Below are 25050 nucleotides of genomic sequence, written 5' to 3' on the forward strand. Positions count from 1 at the left end.
CTACCATCCCTGCCTTCTATACAATCCCTTCTCCCTCCTGCTGATACCCAGCCTACCCTACCTCCCAAAGCAGAGCGCCCTTCCCACAGCTCCTTGTTGGCACAACTCCACCACAGGTCCCAGGAGAAGGAGATCCTCCCAGTACATGCCACAGCTACTGCCCCCTCCGCCTCAAAATACAGGCTGTCTGAACTGCTGAAGGCACGCTGAAATTTTGCCAAGGGCGGCGAAGTTTCTTGAGCAGCCTCTGGAGAGACAGTTAAGAAATGTAAGGAGAAACAGTGAATGAGTCACTGATAGGAGAACAGAGCATACGGCGTGTGTGTGTGGTGGGGGGAATGAGAAGCATTCACATAAATTTGGAATTGATTCTTGAGAAACACTGAAAGATAATCATACAAGGAGCCTTCTGAAATAGGAACACAGAAACTGGAATCAATCAGTGCATGATATTCCTTATCTTAAGAGAGAGCCAAAAAGTGTTTATGCATTTCATCTTAACAGTTCTTAATATGGGAGAGTTGAGGAGAGAACAATAGCAAGTACATGCAACTAAATTAAACTCAACCTGTCGGCATATATTCTTTGCAAAACAATCCATTGAAATGTAAAGCAGTATGGTCTGGAGGTTGATGCACTGGTTTGGGTATAAGGAGACCTGGATCCTATTTGTGGCTCTACAAATGACTTGCTGTCTCATTCTACCTCTCTGTATCTGTGTTGCCCTTCCCACCCTCTCTCTGTCTTGTCTATTTGGGCTATAAATTCTTGTTTCTCACTATATGTCTGTACACCAGCGAGCAAAATGGGGCCCCAGTCTTGGTTTGGTCCTCTGAGTGCTAATGGAGATATAAGCCCCATGGTAAGAAGACTTAGAGGGATAGAACTAGTTGTTCCCTCTATAGGGGAAGTCCAGCTCTGGCCACCTTCATTTGCTTGAAGTTTAATGTCCCTTACCCATAACTCCATCTACTGAGTTTTGTAGCTTTGGTTGGAATTTATGTTTTGATTGTATACATGATAAATTATTCATATTTCTGTATTAATGAAAAGGTAATTTAATTGTGCAGGATACGCTGTAGAGTGAGAGGGCTGCTCTGAATGTACAGGTAGTGGACTTTGGTTTGGTAATTAAATTCAAGAAGAAGAGCTCTGCCTTAGAGACTACCAGCTCTGGCCCCACGATCAGACATTGTGTAAGGATCTTATTTTTGTTCTAGCTTCTGCATCTTGACTTTGTGTGTCCAGAGTGGAGTGATTATGGAGTTCCAGATGACCAGAGCAGAGCTGACTTCACAGCAAAGCCCACTGAGACCAGCAGTGGTGCAGACCTGTCTTCACATTGCCTGGATCCACCAGGTCAGCAGAAGCAGAGCTTGTGACACTGCACCCCATATTCTTCAGAGTTATATTATTATATGATTATAGTATAATTAGGATGCATTTTGTACAAGACAGGCCATATGAGATGTTATTGGAAAAGTTATGATTTGCTGAATATGATAATCCTATTTGGATGCATATATCATTTTTGTATCTGAAGTTATGAATACTGACTATGTATCTGTATTTCAAATGTAGTTACACCTGGGTAATGCCCATTAGGCAAGATGCTTTCATTCTAGATAGCTGAAGGGCCTATTCAGGGTAATGGGCCATTAAGGAAAACAACCTTAGGAGAAGCTTATCTCCCACCTGGTGAGACCTCCCTGAGAATGCTCCAGACAGCCTGTAAGTAATGGCTGCTATGACTCAGCAAGGTATGCAAGGGCCTGTGACCAAGCCACATGACTCTGGACTCCGTCTTGGGATGTCACTGTTTTTCCACAAACTGAGGTTTGAGGCAAAGGGTTCCCGCCATATGCTAATGCTGTATAAGGCAGGGAGTGACATTATCAGGGGTTCTTCACTCCCCACACAAGAAGACTCCTGGAAGCACCTGAGGAACAAAGACTGAACTGGGGGAAGTGCTGGACCCAGGCTAAAGGGATTTCTAGCCTGCCCCATGTATGAAAGACCTGGGGATTCCAAGCTTTAAAGCAAGTGTTTTGATCTGTTTGCTATCACTTAAAATCTATCTTTTGTAGATAATAATCTTGTTTTTGATTTATCTAAACCAGTGAGTTGGACTGAAGTATGTGGGAAATCATAGCTCAAGGGGCAAAGGCTGTTGCTTATTCCTCTCCATATTGCGGGGGGGGCAAACTCTATGAGCTTATGCTCTACAGTTCCCTGTGCTGTGCAAGATGATATAATTTTGGGTTTATGCTCCAGAGGGGGTGCATGCCTGCGGAGCTGAGAGTTACGTTGGCTTTAGCCTTTCTACTGTTGGTTTGTGCATGTAACTGCAACTGGGTGTGCCCCTACCTGTGTGAATACTGGTAGAAATGTAGGACTGTGAGTGGGTCTGCAGCTCATCATGGAAGCACAGCGAAAGAGGGATGGTGGGTCAGAAGGCTCTGTGGTACCCCGGTTCCAGGTGGCACCCCGGGGGGAACCTGTCACAGAGCTGATATCCCAGACCTGGATCTGGTAGTTGCACCCTTAAGTGGAACCTGTCAGAGTGGTTTTCTATGAACTGGAACAGACCAGTGGAGAAGAGCCACCCCTTGATTTCGTTGACTACTCGTGAGTCTAACTGGATCTGTGAATAGAGGTTTAGGGGGGGGGGGTTTGTGGTGGGACTGAGTTTTGGAGCTCCATAAATCAGACAATTATTATTTGGAACTGGCAAGTTGACCAAACTCCTGATGCACTGATTTGGGTTACTCAGTTTCTTTTATGTATGTACATTTAGGATTTTCACGATTCGTTTGATTATTCTCTCTATTCTCCAAATAAAAATATACTTGTGGTTCCAAAGCATGCCAGAGCCTAACAGATTTGAGGATGTGAAACATAGACCAAAAAAACAACAGCCAAAGCTTTTGCCATTTCTTGAAACATAGCAATCCGTAAAGCTGAAAAGATCTTGGTTACAAACAGCTATTGTAAATATAGTGTTCTGTAGTACCAAGTCCCATGGAAGCCCCTATTTTTTAGGTGCTCTGCAAGAATCTGGCAGAGCTAGTTAGGAATGGGTAGGGATGGGAATCAAACATGACCTTCCTCCATTTCCCTGTGCACTAAACCAGAATTTGTAGCTATTATGTTGTGTCCAAGATTGGAGAGACCATTGCGTGCATCAGAGAAGCACTGTTCCTGGAGAAGCCCTGCCATCTTGGAGAAGCAGGGGTCAATGGGACTAGCAGGCAGCAGCAAACCAACATGAGGTAGTCTGCTCAGAAGGTGTGAATGGAGTCCCAAGTGCTCTGAAGGAGTTGAAGTGATTCTGATTTTGAACCAAGTTCTGTACTGTTTGCTGCATGCTTATTTGGATTTTCTTTCTTACCGTAGTTGCATAATGAAAGTCTAATCCAAGCTACCAATTGTGTAGATTAAAAAAAATAGTGAAACACAGTCATTAGACGCTCCTGGCACCTATGTGAGATAAAACATATAGCACTTTACCTCGAAAGTTTAAAGGGAAGTTTTTGCCACCTGGGAAGTTCTTACTGCTTTATATGTAGCATTAACACATGTATTAACAGCAATGTCACACATAGAACATGAAAAATAATTGTCCTACTTTAGTGGGAACTGGGGAAGCCTCACTTGTAGCACTCTTCCAGTTCTGGGTGCCATGTTTTAGGAAAGATGTGGACAGTTTGAAGAGAGTCCAGAGGAGAACCAAAAACCATAAAGGGATTTGAAAACCTGACCTATGAGGAAAGGTTTAGTCTTGAAGGAAAAAAATAAAGACTGAGGCAGGGTGGGAGATCTGATAACAGGCTTTTATTGAGAGAGGACGGTGATCCATTACTCTCAATGGCCACTGAAGAAAGGACGAGAAGGAATGGGTTTAATCTGGAGCAAGCAAGATTTAGGTGAGATATTAAGCAAAACTTTCTAACTATAAGGGCAGTGAAGCACTAGAATAGACTTCCAAGGGAAATTGTGGAATTGCCCTCACTGGAGGTTTTTTAAGAAGAGTTTGGACAAACACCTCTGAGGCATGGTGTAGTAAATTACAGGCTACACAAAATTTATAATCCTATTGGGAAACCAAATCTGCATGCAACAAATTGAAGTGGGAAAGATGTCTTCCTTTTAAAAACATAGTTTACAGCCTGACTCAATTCCACTTTGTCAGAGAAATACACTGGATGTTCCATTTAGTTCTTCTTTCTCATTTTAGTTAATCTGCTTTCTGCTGACTTTACACTGCCCCAAACTAAATTGTTCCATGTCTGACTCTGAGCTTTTCCTGATACAGCCAAAGGAACCTGGATGTTCTGGTCTGGAAATTGTATTTACACTGAACAAGTCCCTTCATTTAACGTGTGCCATCGGGGCCATATCTCGGAAGAGGAGAATTTGTTTCCCTTTCTATTTCACGTGTTTCTTTCTGTAGGTCACCAACTCAAAATTTCCTTTATCCCAGAGATTAACCCTATGTACTATTACTGCTCTGCCTTCCTTTTCTCTGTTAGCAGTGAAACCCTTTGATTGAGTCTGTAGGCCTAAACAACAGTGAGAGTATCAACAGTCATATTATGCTTTTATATCTTTCGAAGCCATTTCTCCAATAAATAAAATAAAATTTGTAGAGGGTCTGAACACTCCATCCATTTAAGAAATCCCAGTACATAACAGCTGTAGTCACATATTTGCCTTCCAAGTAATAAAATATATTTATTCTCTTTGTATATTGATCAACATGGTGAGATACTCTATCACTGCATATCCCTGAGCTCTCCCTTCTCCTGCAACAAATCTGGCATCTGGACAAGTTAGTGTGCTGTTTGTGGACTTGATCCACAAGGTACTCATAAAGAATTATCCCAATTTAGCAAGGAGTTTGAGTAGGTGCATGACTCTAAGCACATGAGTAGGGACTAGTTATGCATGAGTTATGCATGTTCTTTAACAGAAGTAATAGTGTAGGCTATTTTTCCCCATTGCAGTTATGTAGTTCATTTCTTAAGTTATGTTTTGCTTCTTTGCAGGGAACAATGATGTAGTTCTCAATAAAAACACAATATTGATTTCACCTAGAAATATATTATTATACTAATCCCTAAATAAAATGTGAAAAATTGTTCATTTTGCCATGAAGCATGTCAAAAGCCTTGTAAAAGTAATGATTTTAGATAACGTTGTTGCTGTGGATATTATTTTAATTAGTGTTCTACAGCTCTATGATAGTTGGCCTCTTTTGAGTTTGAAATAATATTCCATGTTATTGGAAAATTAGGCCTAAAGAAAAAATGTATATGCAGTTATCGTATCTAATACATATATTGTGGTTAACTCACCACCGTGTTACTCCAAGTTTACATTAGTTTACCTCTATTGAGGAAGAACTGCCTATCACTGGAGAAACATTCATCAAGCCTGATATTTGATGAGGCAGTGTAGTTCAGTGGTTAGGTCAATGGACTGGGATTCAGGAGACCTAGGTTCTACTGAGAGCTGTGCCACTGGCTAGCTAAATGATCTTCAGCAAGTCACTTCACCGCCGTGTGCCTCAGTTTCCCCCTTCTCTATAATGGGTATTATTTTTAAGCTGCTTTGAGACATTGGGATGAAAATTGCTTTATAAGATCTATGTATTAATTATGATGATGATGATGATGATGACAAAATGTTTCTATAGTTTTTTGTCTATTATGCATTGTATATCACATCACTCAATTAAAAATGTTAGCATTACATGACTTTTGTTACCATGAAAAAAGATGACTTTCTTGTTCCAACTCTTTTACTGACTAGCTGCAAGGCAATCTTAGTTAATGACTGGATTTAATTTTTCCAGCAGCATCTGGTTTCCCTTAGGTCATGTTTTATGTTGTTAATAGAAATTCTGGGGCTAAAAGAGAAAAAAATAACTTGATTCCTCTTATGATTAATGATATACTGGCTACAAATTGTTTCATTGTTCTGTTAACCAGGGAAGGTTTTTTCACCAGTTCTACAAGATTTTAGGCCAAGTAACATCAACCTTAATAACTCCTAGAGGCACCATAATTCTACTTTAAACACACCTATAAAATATCTAATGTGTCATATCTTTTATTTTGTTAAAACTGTAGTGTAATAAACAGTAAGAGTTCTCTGCTTAGAGAAAATTGAGACATGACAAAGAGTTAATAATTCCATAAATGCATCTAGCACCCTATAAATCATCAAGTAAAGAAAATGCTGACAAATATCAACATCAGTGGAGTATTGATCTACCAAATGCACTTCAACCTCTCCTTAAGCATACAAATTAAATGAACTAGAATAGAAAATCAGATTCTTTGGCCCTGCTAATACCTAAATAGGATTGTTGGGAGTTTTGTAATTGTTCTTGCCTAGCCTTTTACAGCTCTCACTTTACTTCATTTAAGATGACAGAGATTTCTGTACTATCTCATTTCATACATGAAATATGAAAGTGAGCATTTAATAGCATGCCAGTACCAAACAGGGTTTAATATTTCAGATGCTGATGATTTCAAACTGCAAATGGATGTTGGTGTGCTTTGTGTTAGCCTATGGTTTTGAGGATGGAAGAAAGAACTAGGGAAGATTGTAATACAGGATATATTTTATACTAGAATTTCAGCTTGAATTATAGGGGCCAGAGTCTAATTCAAATTTTCATCATGTTGAGGAATACCTTCATCCACAAATAGTTCCGTTGATTTCAGCTGGATGACTCACAGAATAAGAGACTGCTTCATAAGAGGTGTCAGAATTTGGCCACTTTACAAGTATTGCAAAAAGCTGTAACAAAAAGTAAACATCCCAATAAACTATTTATTCAATTATATGTGGAAAATAACATCTTATTGTCATTATCAATGTGCCCCAAGAAAAGTCAGGAGGCTAAAAAAATCATTGTTGTACTCCCATTTCATATGCACAATAAACAATAATTACTGCCCTTTGATAAGCCTAATGGTCTATCTAGTCCAGTGACCTCTCTCTGACAGTGGCCAGAAGTGATATCAGAAGTGATTGTTTTATACCCTGAAACATATGGGATTATATCCCTTATAGCAGTTATGGGCAACCTGCAGCCCGCGCCATTTCCCACAGGTCCCATTGGCCGGGAACGGTGAACTGCGGCCACTGGGAGCTGCAGGTGGCCGTGCCTGCGGACGGTAAATGTGAACAAACTGTCTCACAGCCCACCAGCAGATTACCCTGATGGGCTGCATGCGCCTCGCGGGCTGCAGGTTGCCCATAACTGCTATGAGGGATATAATCCCATATGTTTCAGGGTATAAAACAATCACTTCTGATATCACTTCTGGCTACTGTCAGAGAGAGGTCACTGGACTAGATAGACCATTAGGCTTATCAAAGGGCAGTAATTATTGTTTATTGTGCATATGAAAGGGGAGTACAACAATGATTTTTTTAGCCTCCTGACTTTTCATGGGGAACATTGATAATGACAATAAGATGTTATTTTCCACATATAACTGACTAAATAGTTTATTGGGATGTTTACTTTTTGTTACAGCTTTTTGCACTGCCTTATAGATAGATAGTTAAATAATCCTATTAAATTATTATTATTTTTTTATCCATATAAATGTCTAACATTTTTAAAACTACTAAGTTCTCCATGTGTTCTAGAATTAGTTACTCCAAGATGCAATTATTTAAAGTGTTAAGAATTTGTTTCTCTAAACCTTGTCCCAAAGGGACATGGTGAGTTTATTGGCAGTTAGTTGAAATCAAGCATTACTACAGCTTTATTGGATTTATGCTGTGTCTACACATATGGCAGCATGTAGAATACATACACTATATGCCCCCCTAGCCCAAGTATAATTAGCAGTGTAGGTGGGCATGCACTGATTAGGCAAGTAGAGTGAATACATGCCTGAACGTTATGGGTATGTAACCTACATAGCTCTCTACATTGCCAAGCAGTGCTTCCCATGTCTGCAATGCTATTTTTAGCTACGTAATGTCCTGCTGCCTCCAGTGGGAAAAGGCTCTGTCAAGAGGAGGCAGTGGGGAAAGGCTCCAGCTTTTCCCCACTGCTGCCTCTCCCCTGCCAGAGCCTTTCACTTCTGCAAGTATTTACGCACCACAGTGTAGACACAGCCTGCTTCTCACTGTGGTATGTAGCTACACATACCCTACACGCTGCCACCAGTGTAGACAAGGCCATACTTGTCCCATTCATCTCCCTAAACACTGTGTGCCCAGTGAGCCTGACTCTCTGTTGTCCTGAACCTCGTGTATTCACTTACAACTGTGCAAAACAAGTGGGTGCAAATTAGAATGCATTCTATTTCTACTTTAGGATTGTATTCTTTTATCCATTCAGAGTCTCCATTCCAGGTTGGCAGCCTGACATCATGAAACTGACTCTCCCACCTGGATAATTGACACCGCCCGTTCTGACGTGAACCCACACTTCAAAAGTCCCCAAATGCTAGCTCTATAATTAGTATCTCAGCTTGTTCAGCAGCTGTGGCCTCACGATGCTGGAGGTGAGGATAATTAGTTTCTTGTACTGAGTATATACAAGTGCCACTTGGCCACAAAGCAAGTAATCATACATTCTGCAATTCATGATCTCAACTGGATATTTCCACCCTGACTAACTCATTGTTGATCTGCTATTGTCACAGGTTATTGCCAGCTGGGGGATTCCCAGGGTTGGGAGAGGGGTCCCAGCTCCCAGGCACTCACCTCTGAATAAACATCAACCCTCCCTCCTGGGCAAGGGGGTATCAGATTTAACCCCTGGAACAAGTACTTAACAAGAGAACAACACTTCTATGTAAGCCAGGCAAAGCCAGGAGTTCACATAGTTCAGGATCTATAGCAGGGATTACCTAGATTCCTTTGCCCGGATACAGTACCCAGCCCCCACACCTGGTGAGACACAGACTCTCTGTCCCACACCAGTGCAACTTCCCCGCCCCATCTTTGGGTCACCCCAACCTGTCTGTGTACTCTGATGTTGGTATGCAGTGCGAGCACAGAATTATGGTTCCTGCTGCATGGTCTCCACTGTTCCGTCAGCTCTAGGCAGTGTTTGCAATGGTCCTTTTTACTAGCAGCTGGCTCTCCTCCAAGCAGCTCCCTCTCTGACCTAGCTCAGGGCTCCTCTTCCTGCACAGGCTTCTTCCTTTTTTTCCTCTCCAAATCTTCCCTGGCTGGTCCTCCACCCTGCCCCCTCCACCTGCTCTCCCCCCAACCCTCCCAGGGGTCAGAGTTAATTGTGTCCTTGTTTTAGAATGGCATATCCATGCCCCACTCCCCATCAATCAGGTTTGTTTGGAGCAGAAGAGAGCGGGGGAAGAAGAAGGAAGAAAGGGGCGGGGGGAGAGAAGATTTCTGCCTAGCCCCACATGTTACAGGTTTGGAAACTGGAACATAGTAGCATGGGACCAAAGAGCTGAGAGTAGCCCAATGAAGGTTATTAGCCTCTCTTTCTGAATTAAAGCAGTGACTTATGAGAATTATAGCAGGCATTTGTTTTACAAATGGATTAAGAGCCTTGTTTAAAGGTTAGCAAGTTCCTCACTCTGGTTCATCCCCATTATATTTCACAAGTTATGTTGTGTATTAATTATTGTAGTTTGATTGCATAGCTTATTAGATCATAGATGATCATCCTCTCTGAGACCCCAGTTGAAGTCCTAGTGGTGCATGGTTGTGCACGTGTACAAAGCAGTTTCTCAGAACATGCTTTCAGGATCGAGAATGTATTTACTGGAGCTAAAAATCTGATCCCTGAGTCTGCAGATCATAACATTTACCAAAAAACATAAAAGGACTCGTGCCCCTTGTGAATCTGTAATGTGCTACATATGGCATAGCATTTGTCGCCACAGTAAGTTAACTTATCTCATAAATTCCATTGTTTTATTAGTGAGTCATTAATGACTAGTTAATCGACTTCCAAATTTAGTTATTGATTAATAAATTTGAAAATTTGCAAACTTTTGCTTGAGTTACACCAGCTGAAAATACCCATTTAAATAGAATTATTGTACATATTTGTACACAATGTCTACAAAACAGAATCATTTCTTTTCTGAGGCTATGGAGTTACGATAAACTATAAAAAATGACATTGTGTTCATACCGTCTATGTAACTTAGTGCCACATAAATGGTAATTATTTCCATTTAGTGTAATGGGAGTCACATCTGTCTGTAACTATCATATTTCCACAGAGCTCATCAATATTGGTATTAGGAATCAAGGGAGAGATTTTCAAAGGCACCATTAGGAGTTGGACATCCAATTTCCAATGATTTTCAGTGGCTTTGAAAATCAATGTCCATATGCAGAAGTAAAACCTTGCAATAAGATTAGCCAAAAGATGCTGCTCTACGTGAGAGATCAAGGGTTAGACCTCCTACCTGGATTTTTATTTTATTTTATTTTATTTTTCCTCTTCTCCAACATAAATCTTTGGAAATTTAGGACAGTGAATGTTTAGGAATTGAAAATTGAAAATCTCAGATCCTTTGAATTTTAAACAGCAGGTGGAATGATGCTTGGGTGACTAAGGCACCCAGTAGCTTTTGTGTGGTGTCAGCTTGTTCAACGGAGAAGAATAAATGGCTGACCCTGAGCTATAACGACATTGTTACAAATGAAGGGCTGCGAGGTGAGACACTACGGGAAGTTATAGGATCAAGAGTTGGAGAGAGATCATATAAAATGAGGTCTGTAAACAGTCACTGGAAAAGTATGATAAATGATGCAGTTGCAGACAACTGAACTGTCAAACAGGTTCTTGTTTCTTTAAAAATTGTAGTTTTCCAAATAAGGAGTGCATTGAAAGAGGGTATTGAATGTAGAGTCAATACACTCCCTGTGCCCACTGCATAATTACACAGTTAGGTGACAGAGAAAAAGTAAAAAGTAGCAGACCTGATCAGACCATTGGTGCATCTGTTGCAGGAGACTGGGAGCTAGCACCCAATTGTTGGGGAAAGGGGAAAAAAACAACACAGCTGCATCAAATCCCATTAACACATGTAGGCAATTCCACAACATTGTGCACAGAAAAAGGTGTCTTCCTAAAACCTGCATACAATCCGCTTATACCCTGAAATATGATATCTGATTTACCTTTATCATTTAATCTTAGCATGTGTAGCTCCAAGTGTTGTTAGGGGTATAAAATTACCCACACCTTTTTAAAATTCAGCTGGAGTTTTTGGTTTGAGGGCCTCCTATGAGGGTAAATTTCACAGGTTGATTATATGCTGCATAAAGGAGCATTTCCTTTTATTGGTTCTAAATTTACTGTTTTTTAATGACAGAGGAGCAAGCTGGAGAGTAAAAAGCAGTTTTACTGGCAATAATCTGTTAGACTGCACCAGTGAAAAACTAGTTAGCACATTGTTTTTGTTGCAAAACCAAGAACAACAACAACAAAAACTTTCAACAACAACATAAGCTGATTTTTTTAGGATGTGCAGGGGAAGGAGGGTTTGGGGGGTTGGGAAGGACGAGGTTAACCCCACAGAACTCTAGAAGAAAGTTCATTTCCATGCTCTTCCAATCATACAAAGATTCAATAGCAGGAATAATGAAAAAGTCAAACAGAATCTGAATAACAGTGATCACAACTGAATTAGGTATGATAACTGGAATTGACAAGAGAGCAAATAAAAACAAAGACTTTGAATGGCAGTAGAACAAATTTTGGGAAAATGCAAGCAATGTTAGATGATAGTAAATAGAGTTAAGATATGGAAAGAAAGTTTACTATGGTGTTATGTAAAGTATTCAATAATTGAACACCGGCAACATGTGTTTATATGGCTTTTATCAATAAGATATAATAAAAGCAGACCAACATGATGAGCAAAAGAAATCCAACATTTTTAATCCTATCTGAGAAACTGGCAACTCAAGGTCTAACTCAATAGGTAAATAAGATTATTTCTAGGGGACAAAAGGCTATTAAAAGTTGAAAACCATAACTATACTAACTGAGTTTATAAGCTTAACTATGAATAGTTTGTCTAGGTATCCAACGATGAGTGAATGAAGAAGACAGCCTCTAAGTCGGACAATTTGAAAACTGACTGAAATGGAAGGCCACATTCCATCACAGACTCCTTTAAGGAGTCTCCAAATTAATTTGGTACTTATACATGCATTTTGGACATTGGAGAGGTACTGTGTCAAAGGGTAAATTCCCCCTTGTTGCAGGGGTCATACACCACCAAAACCATGCAAGAGGGCCGGGGCTCTGCTTCAGCTTTCTATAGGCTGGCATTACAAATGTATCAGGTCAGACGAGTGTAGGAACCATGGGGTGCAGACCAGAGGCCAGGGCAGCTCTAGGGAGAAATGTATTTTATCATAGAATCATAGAATCATAGAATATCAGGGTTGGAAGGGACCTCAGGAGGTCATCTAGTCCAACCCCCTGCTCAAAAGCAGGACCCATACCCAATTAAATCATCCCAGCCAGGGCTTTGTCAAGCCTGAGCTTAAAAACTTCTAAGGAAGGAGATTCCACCACCTCCCTAGGCAACGCATTCCAGTGTTTCACTACCCTCCTAGTGAAAAAGTTTTTCCTAATATCCAACCTGAACCTCCCCCACTGCAACTTGAGACCATTACTCCTTGTCCTGTCCTCTTCCACCACTGAGAATAATCTAGAACCATCCTCTCTGGAACCACCTCTCAGGTAGTTGAAAGCAGCTATCAAATCCCCCCTCATTCTTCTCTTCTGCAGACTAAACAATCCCAGTTCCCTCAGCCTCTCCTCATAACTCATGTATTCCAGACCCCTAATCATTTTTGTTGCCCTTCGCTGGACTCTCTCCAATTTATCCACATCCTTCTTGTAGTGTGGGGCCCAAAACTGGACACAGTACTCCAGATGAGGCCTCACCAATGTCGAATAGAGGGGGACGATCACGTCCCTCAATCTGCTCGCTATGCCCCTACTTATACATCCCAAAATGCCATTGGCCTTCTTGGCAATAAGGGCACACTGCTGGCTCATATCCAGCTTCTCGTCCACTGTCACCCCTAGGTCCTTTTCCGCAGAACTGCTGCCTAGCCATTCGGTCCCTAGTCTGTAACTGTGCATTGGGTTCTTCCGTCCTAAGTGCAGGACCCTGCACTTTTCCTTATTGAACCTCATCAGATTTCTTTTGGCCCAATCCTCCAATTTGTCTAGGTCCCTCTGTATCCTATCCCTGCCCTCCAGCGTATCTACCACTCCTCCCAGTTTAGTATCATCCGCAAATTTGCTGAGAGTGCAATCCACACCATCCTCCAGATCATTTATGAAGATATTGAATAAAACCGGCCTCAGGACCGACCCCTGGGGCACTCCACTTGACACCGGCTGCCAACTAGACATGGAGCCATTGATCACTACCCGTTGAGCCCAACAATCTAGCCAACTTTCTACCCACCTTATGGTGCATTCATCCAGCCCATACTTCCTTAACTTGCTGACAAGAATACTGTGGGAGACCGTGTCAAAAGCTTTGCTAAAGTCAAGATACAATACATCCACTGCTTTCCCTTCATCCACAGAACCAGTAATCTCATCATAGAAGGCGATTAGATTAGTCAGGCATGACCTTCCCTTGGTGAATCCATGCTGACTGTTCCTGATCACTTTCCTCTCATGTAAGTGCTTCAGGATTGATTCTTTGAGGACCTGCTCCATGATTTTTCCGGGGACTGAAGTGAGGACTTCCCCCGTTCGCCACGAGTTTTCAAAGATAATGGCCAATGGCTCTGCAATCACAGCCGCCAGTTCCTTTAGCACTCTCGGATGCAACTCATCCGGCCCCATGGACTTGTGCACGTCCAGTTTTTCTTAATAGTCCCTAACCACCTCTTTCTCCACAGAGGGCTGGCCATCTATTCCCCATGTTGTGATGCCCAGCGCAGCAGTCTGGGAGCTGACTTTTATAGATTTTATATAATGTTTTATAGATCCATTAGCTCCACCACCCCACATTAAAGGAGCGAGGGAGCTGCAGTAGCAGCCATAGTAGTCTGAAGAAAGGGCCACGGTGGGACTGCAGTGCTGACCCAAGCCCTACTCCAGGTTAGGGTATTTGGTTGTCTTGTGATTGGTTGGTTGGTTTTTTGCTTTGCTTTGCTTTCCCAGACCTTCTCCCATCCCAGCATTTCACCTGCATAAACCCTGTGCTCTTTATGTGGGTGAAGTAATAGTCACCTGAGAGTGAGAGGCTAAGGTAATACCAGGGAACCACAGAACTGGAAGCATTAATAGAGAAGACTTAGTAACTGGTTAGTGTGTGGTATTTACATAGATAGTCTGGGTAGTGTGAGACTAAGCTTGTGAGTCCAAGCCTTACTCAGAGCATGTTATGATCCAAGTGGCTTTCCCTGCTCATGAAGAGAAATTGAAACTTAATTAAGTACCATCAATGCTAATTCAGAAATTGTAACCAATAAATCTCAACTTTTGGAAGAAGCAAGAAAAAAGAGTGAAGAGGGTGTAATAATTAGAGGGTGTAATAATTAGAGCTGAGTGCAAAATCTATGGCACAATTTAAAAGTATTCCAAATTTTTACCTTTGCAGAAGCCTCTCAGATTCACAAACATGCAGGTTTCATGTCAAAATTTTGAATAGGATTTAAGGTGGCTAGGACACAAGAGGTCCTGGCTCAGCCACAGACTTCCTGTGTGACCCTGGACAAGTCATTCATCTGTTCTGTGCTTTGGTTTCCCATCTATAAGATAGGAATAATACTTCCTTACCTCACAGGGCTGTTGTGAGTATAAAACTCCTTGCCCAAAATACTAAGGTGATGGCCACTTTCTGTACAAGCAAAATTTTCGTGAAGAGGAGGAGCTTAGGGAGCAGAGTGCCTCCATGCTGAGACTCCTTCCCCACTCTGCATAAACAGTTTTCTCAGATCTACATGTATGTCCAGATAGCCATCAGTTTCAGGCTAAACCTCCTACCAGTTCCAGGAAGTGGAGGTCAGATTATGTTGTCCCTCATGTAAGAATTCAAAAGAGGATCCGTAAGCCTGTTTGGGAAGGAGTGGGGCGGACAAGGAGATAGCATGTGACCCATTATTTTTATTAACAGTACAAAGAGATATAGGTGTGGGGGGGAAATAATTGGAGAAATGCATTTATAATTAGTGCTACCCTAGGCATCCAAGGGCCATCCCTAAACATCCCTAAACATCTGGCATCGTGTCTTTGATCAGTCAGCATTCGTGGTGTGTAATTGTTCAAGTAAGTACCTCTGTATTGCTTCTACTTCCTGATTTGTCACCTGAAACCTTATAAACAGGGAAGGGAAATCAAAGATTTCAGCTGGCCATGTCACTACTTCTGGCGTACGCACCTGAATTGGAGTCGTATTTGAGATTTTAACTTTCACAAACACTTTTGGGAACCAAATAATCGGTGGTATTACTGGTCACAGAAAATGAAAAAAAAAAGATGAATGTTGTTGAAATGGATATAGTTTTTTACTCAGGTGAATATTCACAAATCTTATCAGTATGTGCCCAGCTCTTCTTGTCCTTTTCAGAATAATGTATTTACTATGAATGTTTTCAAGCAACTATACATTTATTTAGGGGTTTTGTTTTGATCTTAACTATGGCACTCAATGTAACAGAAGGGGAGACACTTCAGCGTGAAATCCTTGCTGCATTGAAGTCCATGGTAAAAATCTTCATTGAGGCCAGGATTTCACTCTCTGTCCTGATGACGAAGCCACAAATGGCCATTAGTGAACTCCATTCTGCCTCAAGCAGGTTCCTTACTTTAGGAAGACCAAGGAAAGATGTGTCTACAGCCTGGGTTACCAAGAGCAGAGGCTGAGAAACATGAGAAGACAAGAAGTTGGCACCCACTCAGTCAGCCTTCCTTAGCCATAGTCTTTCTCCCCATTCACCAGGGAACTCCTCCAGTCTGTCCTAGACTCAGCTTATAACTATGTTCTCTTCCTTCTCTTCTAAAGCTAGGCACTGCTGCTGTTTTAAGGCAGACTCCATTGTTGGTGTTCTTGCACCTCATGTTTCTGCCAGTCCTCTTCCTTCCATTTTATTCTATATAGTTCTTATACCTCAGTGGTTCTCAACCTTTCCAGACTACTGTACCCCTTTCAGGAGTCTGATTCATCTTGCATACCCCCAAGTTTCATCTCCCATAAAAACTACTTGCTTTCAAAATCAGACACAAAAGTTTCACATCACACTATTACTGAAAAAATGCATAATTTCTCATTTTTATCAGATAATTATAATATAAATAGTTTGGAATATAAATATTGTACTTACATTTCAGTGTGATACTTGAGCCTGTTTTTCACTTGTGAGCCTTGTCTGAAGCCCAAACACCAGGCAGTGGGGATGAAGCATATAACTTAGCTTTGCAGGGACCCTTGTAGTGTAGGGTCCTGGGCAATTGTAGCATTTCGACAGAAATGAAAAAGCAAGAGTGCAACAGTCACAGACCAAAGGAAATGTTTGCAGCCATGCTTTTGTAGCACTCATAATAATACACGTATGCTAGGAATGCTTTTGCACAGTCCCACCTGAAAGGCTGACTTTCAGTGCTTATGCAATAGGCTGTAAAGATAGAAATACTTAACTGTATGCAAAGATGTTTTGCAAACTAAAGGAAGAGCATTTGTTAGTAGGAACAGTTCAGGATGTAGGAAGTCTAGCTGGCTGCCACAACATTCAGTACAAGGACTGATTTTATTTCCCCTGTTTGTCAAGTAGTAAATCATAGTATGTGGATGAAATGACTGAGACAAGATTGAGGGGCAGTATTCATTGCAAGATAGTAGAAGAATAAAACAGGTAAGTTACTAATATAAACTGAAAGCATGAGCACACAAGTGAGACAATTTAATAAAGAAAAAAGAGAGGTAAGAGCCTAAGTTTGCTTTAATTCATTCAGAACACTATTTTTTGCAGTACTCAACCAACTCTTCTAGTTAGGCTTACCTGCCAATCTAGCCACACCTCATTAGGTTGCATGTGTTGTTATGGCTTCAGCTTCAGAAAAGTGCTCTAGAATGTTTAACACTCTGCTACACTAAGTTTATAACACATCCATCTCCATTAGTAGTTGGTCTTCTCTGTCTCTTCATAAGATCTTCCATTCAGTTCAATACAGGTATGAGAGCTGCTCAAAGAAAAAAGGAGGGGGGGGGACAAGAATTGAGAAAAAAAATCAAAAACATTGAAGTCATTTTCATTCTCCTGGTTTAGAAAAGGAATACATTTTTGTATTAGTTTGAATTGTTTTGCAAACGTTTTTAGCATATTTTCTGTTTAGAAATTGTTTGGGTGTGGGATTTTTTATGTTTTCTTTCTCCTCCACCTTTTTTCTCCCCCTGGCTTTTTTTCTATTCTCACTTTGCCACTGCAAAAAGGGGGAGAAACATTAAACAAAAAAAGGAAAACCTGAAAAAAAAATATGTTTTTGTTTCTTCACTTATTTGGTTTTCTAATTTTGTCAAACCAAAACATTTTAAAACAACAACCAAAAAATACATTGTATTTTGAATTATTTAAAAAACAATAGTTTGAAAAATTTCAACCCGCTCTAATTATAGCACAGAGCCAGCTCTACTGTAATTAAGGCTGAACATCACTTTCTATTTAAAGGTGGACTGTTTTTAATTGCTCTAATAGGTATGTAGTTTTTCAAAAAGTTATGTGAACAAGAAATCTAAGGGATTTTTTTATGTTTTTGTTTTTGCTGTGACTTGCCCACATAATAATGGTTGATGTAGGTTCCTCTGATCTTTTCATTTTCTTCTGAATGCTGTGGCTGGCTTTTTAATCATGGAGATTTGTGCTGTTTTCTTCTTTTGCTAACCATATCTCTGTCCAAGCTTGTAGAACGGGGACCAGCTAGGTAACATATGCATTGGCTTATCGTAAGAAAACTGGTCTAGGTGATACTGCTGCTCGCCTTCACAATTTCTGAAAGGTCTCTTTCCAGTTACGCTGAATAGTGAATGAAAATATATACCCTGTTCCACAAAAGATCCTTGTTTCCTATCTACCTAAAGACATTCTGTTTTCTGAAGAATTGATGGAGCAAAAACTGGAAGTATGACAATGATCCATTGATCATGGCAATTATTTTATACAGGATTTCAGGAGGTAAAATTAGAGCCACCAGTCTTAGCAGTAAAATAGGCTCCTGAAAAAAACCTCAATTATCTATCAACCGGCCTATCATTACCATGGCTAATTCTAAAATACTGTGTTTAGTATATCATGTAGAATTCATGCTTTCTAAAACAGGAAATATTGAATACTTTTCTGGAGATGAATATGAAAATGTCTCACATAACTATGCAAGAAATCTAGAATATAAAATATATATTTGTGTGGTTGTACGTGAATCCTAATCACATAATTGCATAACTCTTGTGTAGGAGCTCATATAGCAATGCTTTTCTTTCTGAACTTTAAGTAAACTGCACATCCCTAACTTGTATGTTAAATATATACAGGGAATAAATATCCATAGTGTACTTGATTTATTTATCATAGAAATGTAGGGCTGGAAGGAACCTCAAATCCCCTTGCACTGAGGCAGGACCTAAGTATACCTAGACTATCCCTGACAGGTGTTGTCCAACCAGTTCTTTAAAACCTCTAGTGATGTAGATTCCTCAGCCTACCTTGAAAGTCAAATACTAGACTGTAACTATCATTATAGTTAGAATCGCCCCCCCTCCCCTGAATATCTAACCTAAATCTCCCTTCCTGCAGATTAAGCTCATTAGCGAACCATTGATAAGTGCTCTGAGTATGGTCTTCAACCATTTGTGAACCTACCTTATAGTAATTTCATCTAGCCCATGAAACCCTAGTTTGCTAATGAGAATGTCAGGTGCAACTGTGTGAAAAGCCTTCGTAAAATCAAGGTATATCATGTCTATTGCTTCCTCCTATCCTCTGGGCCAGTAACAGGGCCATCCTTATCCATACGCAAACTAGACAGCTGCGTTGGGCACCAGGAAATTTGGGGCACCAAATTGCCCCAAATTTCCTGGTGCCCTACGCAGCTGCCTGCTGCTCCAGCGGCCAGCTCGATCCCCAAGCCGGCTGAGCTGGCCAGGAAAGCTGCCCCCTCCCGCCCCGTATCCACTCCACCCCTTCCTCATAGCCCTCACCCCTGCTCCAGCCCATCCCTGACCCCACTCCACCCCTACCCCTGAGCTACCTTCCAGGGAACTGCAGCAGGGGTCGGGTGCACCCTGAACTCACTGGGCGGTGGGAAGTGGAGCGACCCAGCCCCAGCCCACTCCATGCTGCCAGTGAGTGCTGTGGGGAGGTTTCCCCTATCCCCCAAGTCCCAAGGCTGGGAGCCAGGGGAGCAGAGTGGAGCAGGCTGGAGCTTGGTTACTCCACTTCCTGCTGCACCGTGACTGCGGGCTTGGGCCTGCCCTGCAATCACCGGGTGGCAGGAAGTGGAGCGACCAGGCCTCAACCCGCTCCACTCTGCCAGCTTGTGCTGGGGTGTGGTTTCCCTCCTGTCCCCCAAGCCTATTCCTGTCCCCCACAGACATTGGGCACAGCCCTCCCCCCACCCATGATGCTCCCGCCCCGTGAAGGCCTGGGGCCAGCCTTCTCCCTGCAGGGGGGCTGCATATGGCACCACAATGTCTAGGGATGGCCCTGGTCAGTAACCCTGCTAAAGAAGGAAATTAGGTTGGTTTGGCATGATTTGTTCTTGACAAGTCCATGCCGGCTATTCCTTATAACCATGTTATTCTCTAGGTGCTTACTAACTGTTTAATAATTTGTTCTATTATCTTTCCAGGTATCAATATTAAGCTGACTGGTCTATAACGCTCTGTATTCCCCTCTTTAAAGATATTTTTGCCCTTCTCCAGCCCTCTGGGATCTCAACGGTCCTTCATGAGTTCTTGAAGATAATTGCTAATGGTTCCGAGATTGCTTCGGCTAGTTCCTTAAGGGATGAATTTCATCAGGTCTGGCTGGCTTGAATATATCTACATATTCGTTAGCCTGTTCTTTCCCTATTTTGGCTTATATGCCTTTCCTCTCATTGTTAATATTAAATTGTGTAGAGTATCTGGTCACCATGGGCAGCAGGTGAACCCCTGCTTTGGAGAGGCTGGCCCGCCGGCCCCACCCCTTCTGCCCAGGGCCCTGCCCCCCTGCACGCCCATAGCCCTGAACCCCCATCCCCGTAACAGGAGAAGCCCTGAGGGGCCTCCATGCAACTGGACCAGAGGAGCCCTGGCCCTCCCGCCCCAAGTCACCAGCCCCCCGAGTGCTGGCTCCTCCCACCCCTTAAAAGGCCCCCCACCCGGCCCAGCCACTAGCCCCAGTGCCCAGCCAAGCCTCCTCACTCCCCCGCCCGCTGCTGGCTCTCTATGTTCCTCCTCACTCCCCCATCCCTGAGCAGGAGGGATGCATCGAGCACCAGGGACCTCCAGGTGGGGTGGTGGGGTGGAGGAGACATGTTGAGGCAGGCAGCAGCAGCAAGGCGGTGAGAGCCTCAGGGAAGGGGTGGAGCCACTGCAGCCCAGGTGTCCGGCGGCAGGTTGGTGGCAGCTTAGCCTTCCCTGGCCTATTATACCCACCATCCATGCTGGTCACCATTAGTGAAGACTGGAGTAAAATAGGTATTAAGCACCTCAGCTTTCTTGATCTCATCAATTATTAGCTCTTCTTTGCTGCTAGGTAGAGGACATACGCCTGTCTTCCTCTTTCTTTTGCTCCTAATGTATTTAAAGAACCTCTTCTTATTGACCATTATGTCCCTTGTTAGGTGTAATTCATTTTGTGCCGTAGCCTTTCTGATTTTTAGCCCTACACACTTGTGCTATTCTTTTGTACTTCTGATTAGCAGTTCATCCATGTTTCCAATTTTTGTAGGATTCCTTTTTGATTTTCAGGTCATTAAAGAGCTCCTGATGAAGCCATATTGGCTGCTTACTATTCTTATGTTTCCTTCACATTGGGATATTTATTTATTTAACATTTTGACACAATAAATCTAGCTTTCCTGAAGCGCCACACTAATGCAAAATGTATTAGCACAAACAGCAGGAGTTCCTAACTTGCCAGCTTCAAGGGGTTGATTACAGCCAAAGAACAGCAACAGACATTTATGCAACTTTGGAAAACTACTTGTATGATTTTTAAATGCATAATAAACAGACTGCTTTATTGTAATAAATGTGCCACTGTGTATAAACATATTGTAAGGGATGGGGGGGGAGATAATAAAATGGCATATGCAAATAGTTGACAGTGCTCTTGAGGACTTAGAAATTATGGATATGCATTTCTAAAAAATAATTTATTAGCAAGCTTCTTTATTATTATGGCATAAAAGACTTTAGAATAATATTATTACAAGTCAAGTTAGGTTTTATGTGGTCCCTTTATTCAGAAAACAATCACAGACTGTCATCTTTTACTGCAGCACCTACAGGTTGAACATATGTACATGTTGTTATGGAAGTGTGTAAAATTAAAATAGCACTTTTCTCTGTGTAAACTGGATTCCTACCTGCAATAAATCATCAGTATAGCACAGATTTCATTTCCTTTCCTAGTACATCCTAATGGGAAAATAGGAGACTGAAAAGAGTTGTCTGAGGTTTCCTACCCACCCGAACCCCGTGTAACAGCTGGATGCACATTTGCAAAACAAAAGATACGTACAACTCAAGGATACATTTAGAAGAAAGAAAAGGAGGACTTGTGGCACCTTAGAGACTAACCAATTTATTTGAGCATAAGCTTTTCTTTTTTTCTTTTTGCGAATACAGACTAACACGGCTGCTACTCTGAAACCTGACATTTAGAAGAGGCAGCAGAAAATGGGTGGATGCAAACGCAGCAGTACGCATTTTTCCTTAAAGATTTATATTGGGGTAAAAGAATAGCATTTTCCCCAATCCGTATGGCCTGCATCCTGCAATCAGATCTCCAGATGTGGATCTCTGTGCCTCCACTGAGCCCCATTGACCTTAATGTGGTTCTGTGTAGGCACAGGTGCCCTCTGTCTGCCACTGCTTAACAGGTCTGAGAAGAGTGCTGAGGGGGTGGGGGAAGGCTATCAAAATCTGGGCACCGCAGCTTTAGTAAAACAGTGCTTGAATGATGCCCCTTCGCTCAATCTGGCTCAACAGTTTTTTGTTTTTTTTTCGTTGGGTCTGTGACCCCTGGTACCACCACCACCCTTCAAGAACTGCTTCTGGCTGTAAATGTCCATTTTTCATTCAAAATGTTAAACAACCAAATCCAGCAAGTCCCTGTAAAAGCAGACATACAATAGAAATAATTATAGATATGGATTACATTGTGCATTAATTACCAGCTAAATAATATCTGTATGAAATAATTAATGAATCAAACCTTTTAAATGTATATAAAGGTACATTGTACAACTGTATTATTCAAGCAATTGGCCCATCTAGATTTAGTGTGAGTGTTTTAAGACAAATATTAAAAAAATAAAATCTGCTCTTCCCCTTTGGCCACTGCAATATTTTCTCAGAATGAATATAATTAAAAAGCCATATATTCATCATTTGCCTTCACTTTTTATGTAACTTTGCAAATGACGACCAGCAAATAGCAATCCTTATTTTTTTTTTCAAAAAAGGGGAAGGGTTGTTTAGCATATAGAAGAGATTAGGTAGCTGGGTCTAAGGGATTTACTACTGGCTTAAAAGTATAGCATGAATTTTAAAAGGAGATGAACAGAAGTATTTCCCAAATCAAAAAATAACTTTTATGAAGGTGAATATGAGTCATAGGATCTGGAAGAGAAGCAAACTGGATTACGTGCCCCCACCTACTGCAAGTAATTTAGTCAATTTTCAACACTTAGCACAACATTTCTGTGAACATATTTTAGAGGGTTTTCTCCTGAGACACCTGTCTAAGCTGAATCTGAACTATAATCATTAAGCTACTGTAACATTCTCCTTATAGAAAATGTGTCAGAGAAGGCAAAATTTACCCTTTAAGGTAAATCTCTTTCCTACAAGAGCACAACAACTTCTTAAAGGGCTATGCCACCACAGCAATGGATGCAACACCCTTGCACCCCTCCACCCAAAACCAAAACCAAACCCACAACCTTTTCCCTTCCCCATAGCCAATGCAAAACCATAGCTGGAAGAAGTGCTCCAGGCAATGAAAAGGCTAACCATTCAAAACAAATAAACTAAACACAAGGTCAAAGCACTAACCACTAAGAACTCTTATCCTACTCTGCAGAAAAGATAAATCAAATATGAAATGAATATCCTGGAGCAGAGAATCCCAAACCAAAGAACAGAGCATAACCATCCTGGAACCCCTGAGTGAGTTAGGTTCCATTACACACATGGGAGCATCAAAAGCTCTTAGGAATCCATTACATGAGTAAATGGGAAATCCTTGTTGCTCCTGGCTAGTGAAAGCCAGCCAAGAGCTGCCAGACCTGTTAGTGGGGTTAATCAAGGGGCCAATTTATAAAAAATCCCTGGAGAATATAATTACTCATGCAGTCCTCAAGAAACCAACACATAATTGTATTGGTTTATTTACAGTTTTGCATTTTTACAGGACTTTGCATATAGTCAATTTCATCCTTTCTCCTGTATAGTCAGTTCATTCTCCCTGCTGTTTTGTGTGGATCTTAAGGGGGAAAATGTAACTGGAAAATTCTAAATATTGACAGGAAGGGACTCTGGGGTAGGTGTAGTATCTGAAACTACTTTTAACTCATTTAGCACATATGAGTAGATTTCAAGTTGTGGGGTAATTATTCATCTTGTCACCTGTGTGGTTTAGAATATGAATTAAAAATCTTTAAAACAAACTGATTCAGGGCCAGCTACTGGGGGCCAAGTTCAGAGGTGATATGTAAGCAAGATCCCCATGAACTCAGACTCAGAGTCATTTACACCCACTCTGCCTAAGCATGAAGGAATCTAACTGGGAATAATTAATATGCCAAAGCTTGGAAGGTGTAAATTAAAGCAGTCCCCACCCAACTTTAATTTACATCTGTTTACAGTATGCGATTTACACCCACTTAGACTTCAAGAGAGTGGTTATAAGTGGCTCATATAGGAGTTTAACTGGCCTTGTCTTCACTAGCAAATTGCATCTTTAAAGTAGCTAGACATTCAGGACTCCTGGCTCATACAGATACAGTGCCGATCACAGTTTTGCAGTCAATGGAGACAAGGACAAGTTGTTTTCATCATTATGTCAGCTGGTTGTGGGTAAAACCTAGCCCCATTAGGCAAAGAATGACTGCAGAGTGGTAGTCAACATTATTAGTTTATAGTAATATTTCCCCAAAGGTGGGTCTCGACCCACCAGTGGGGTGCAGGAAGGTTCTAGATGGGTCACCACATCAAGGGCTGGATTAACCCGTCACTGAGTCCCAGCCTAGCTGGTGATGAGGGAAGGCCCGATGGAGAGCGCACCAACTCATACTCGCACTGCAGTGGTAGCTACTGTCCTGTGGGGCTGGGCCCAGATTCCCCGCTCCAAGTGTTATGACCTGGCACACTGGGTCACAACAGCACTCAGGTTTGGCACAGCCATATCACAATGCCACTCATTCAAATTCAGCCCAGCCACCCCTCTGCCATGACGGGACAGCCAGGTCAAATCTGAATGACATTGTGATCCCATGTGCCGGGTCATAATGCTCAGAGCAGGGAGCTAGGCCCAGGCCCAGAAATAGGTGCTACCTCTGTAGGATGCTGCCTCCTCCAGAGCTTCCTGTCCACACTGGGACAGGATTAGGTGTGTGGTGCCAAGGGCGGAGATTTAATTTATGTATTGGTGGCTCACAAGAAAAAACAACATGCACTTGCTGGGTGGCCTTAGTATAAAAGTTTGGGAACCATTGGTTTATAGCACTGGTGGGCAACCTGCAGCCCATCAGGGTAATCTGCTGGCCGGCCGCCAGACAGTTTGTTTACAATTGCACAGCTGCCCGCAGCTCTCGGTGGCTGCAGTTTGCCATTC

The sequence above is a fragment of the Eretmochelys imbricata genome, chromosome 2 (genome assembly GCF_965152235.1).
Source record: "Eretmochelys imbricata isolate rEreImb1 chromosome 2, rEreImb1.hap1, whole genome shotgun sequence".
Taxonomy (NCBI): domain Eukaryota; kingdom Metazoa; phylum Chordata; order Testudines; family Cheloniidae; genus Eretmochelys; species Eretmochelys imbricata.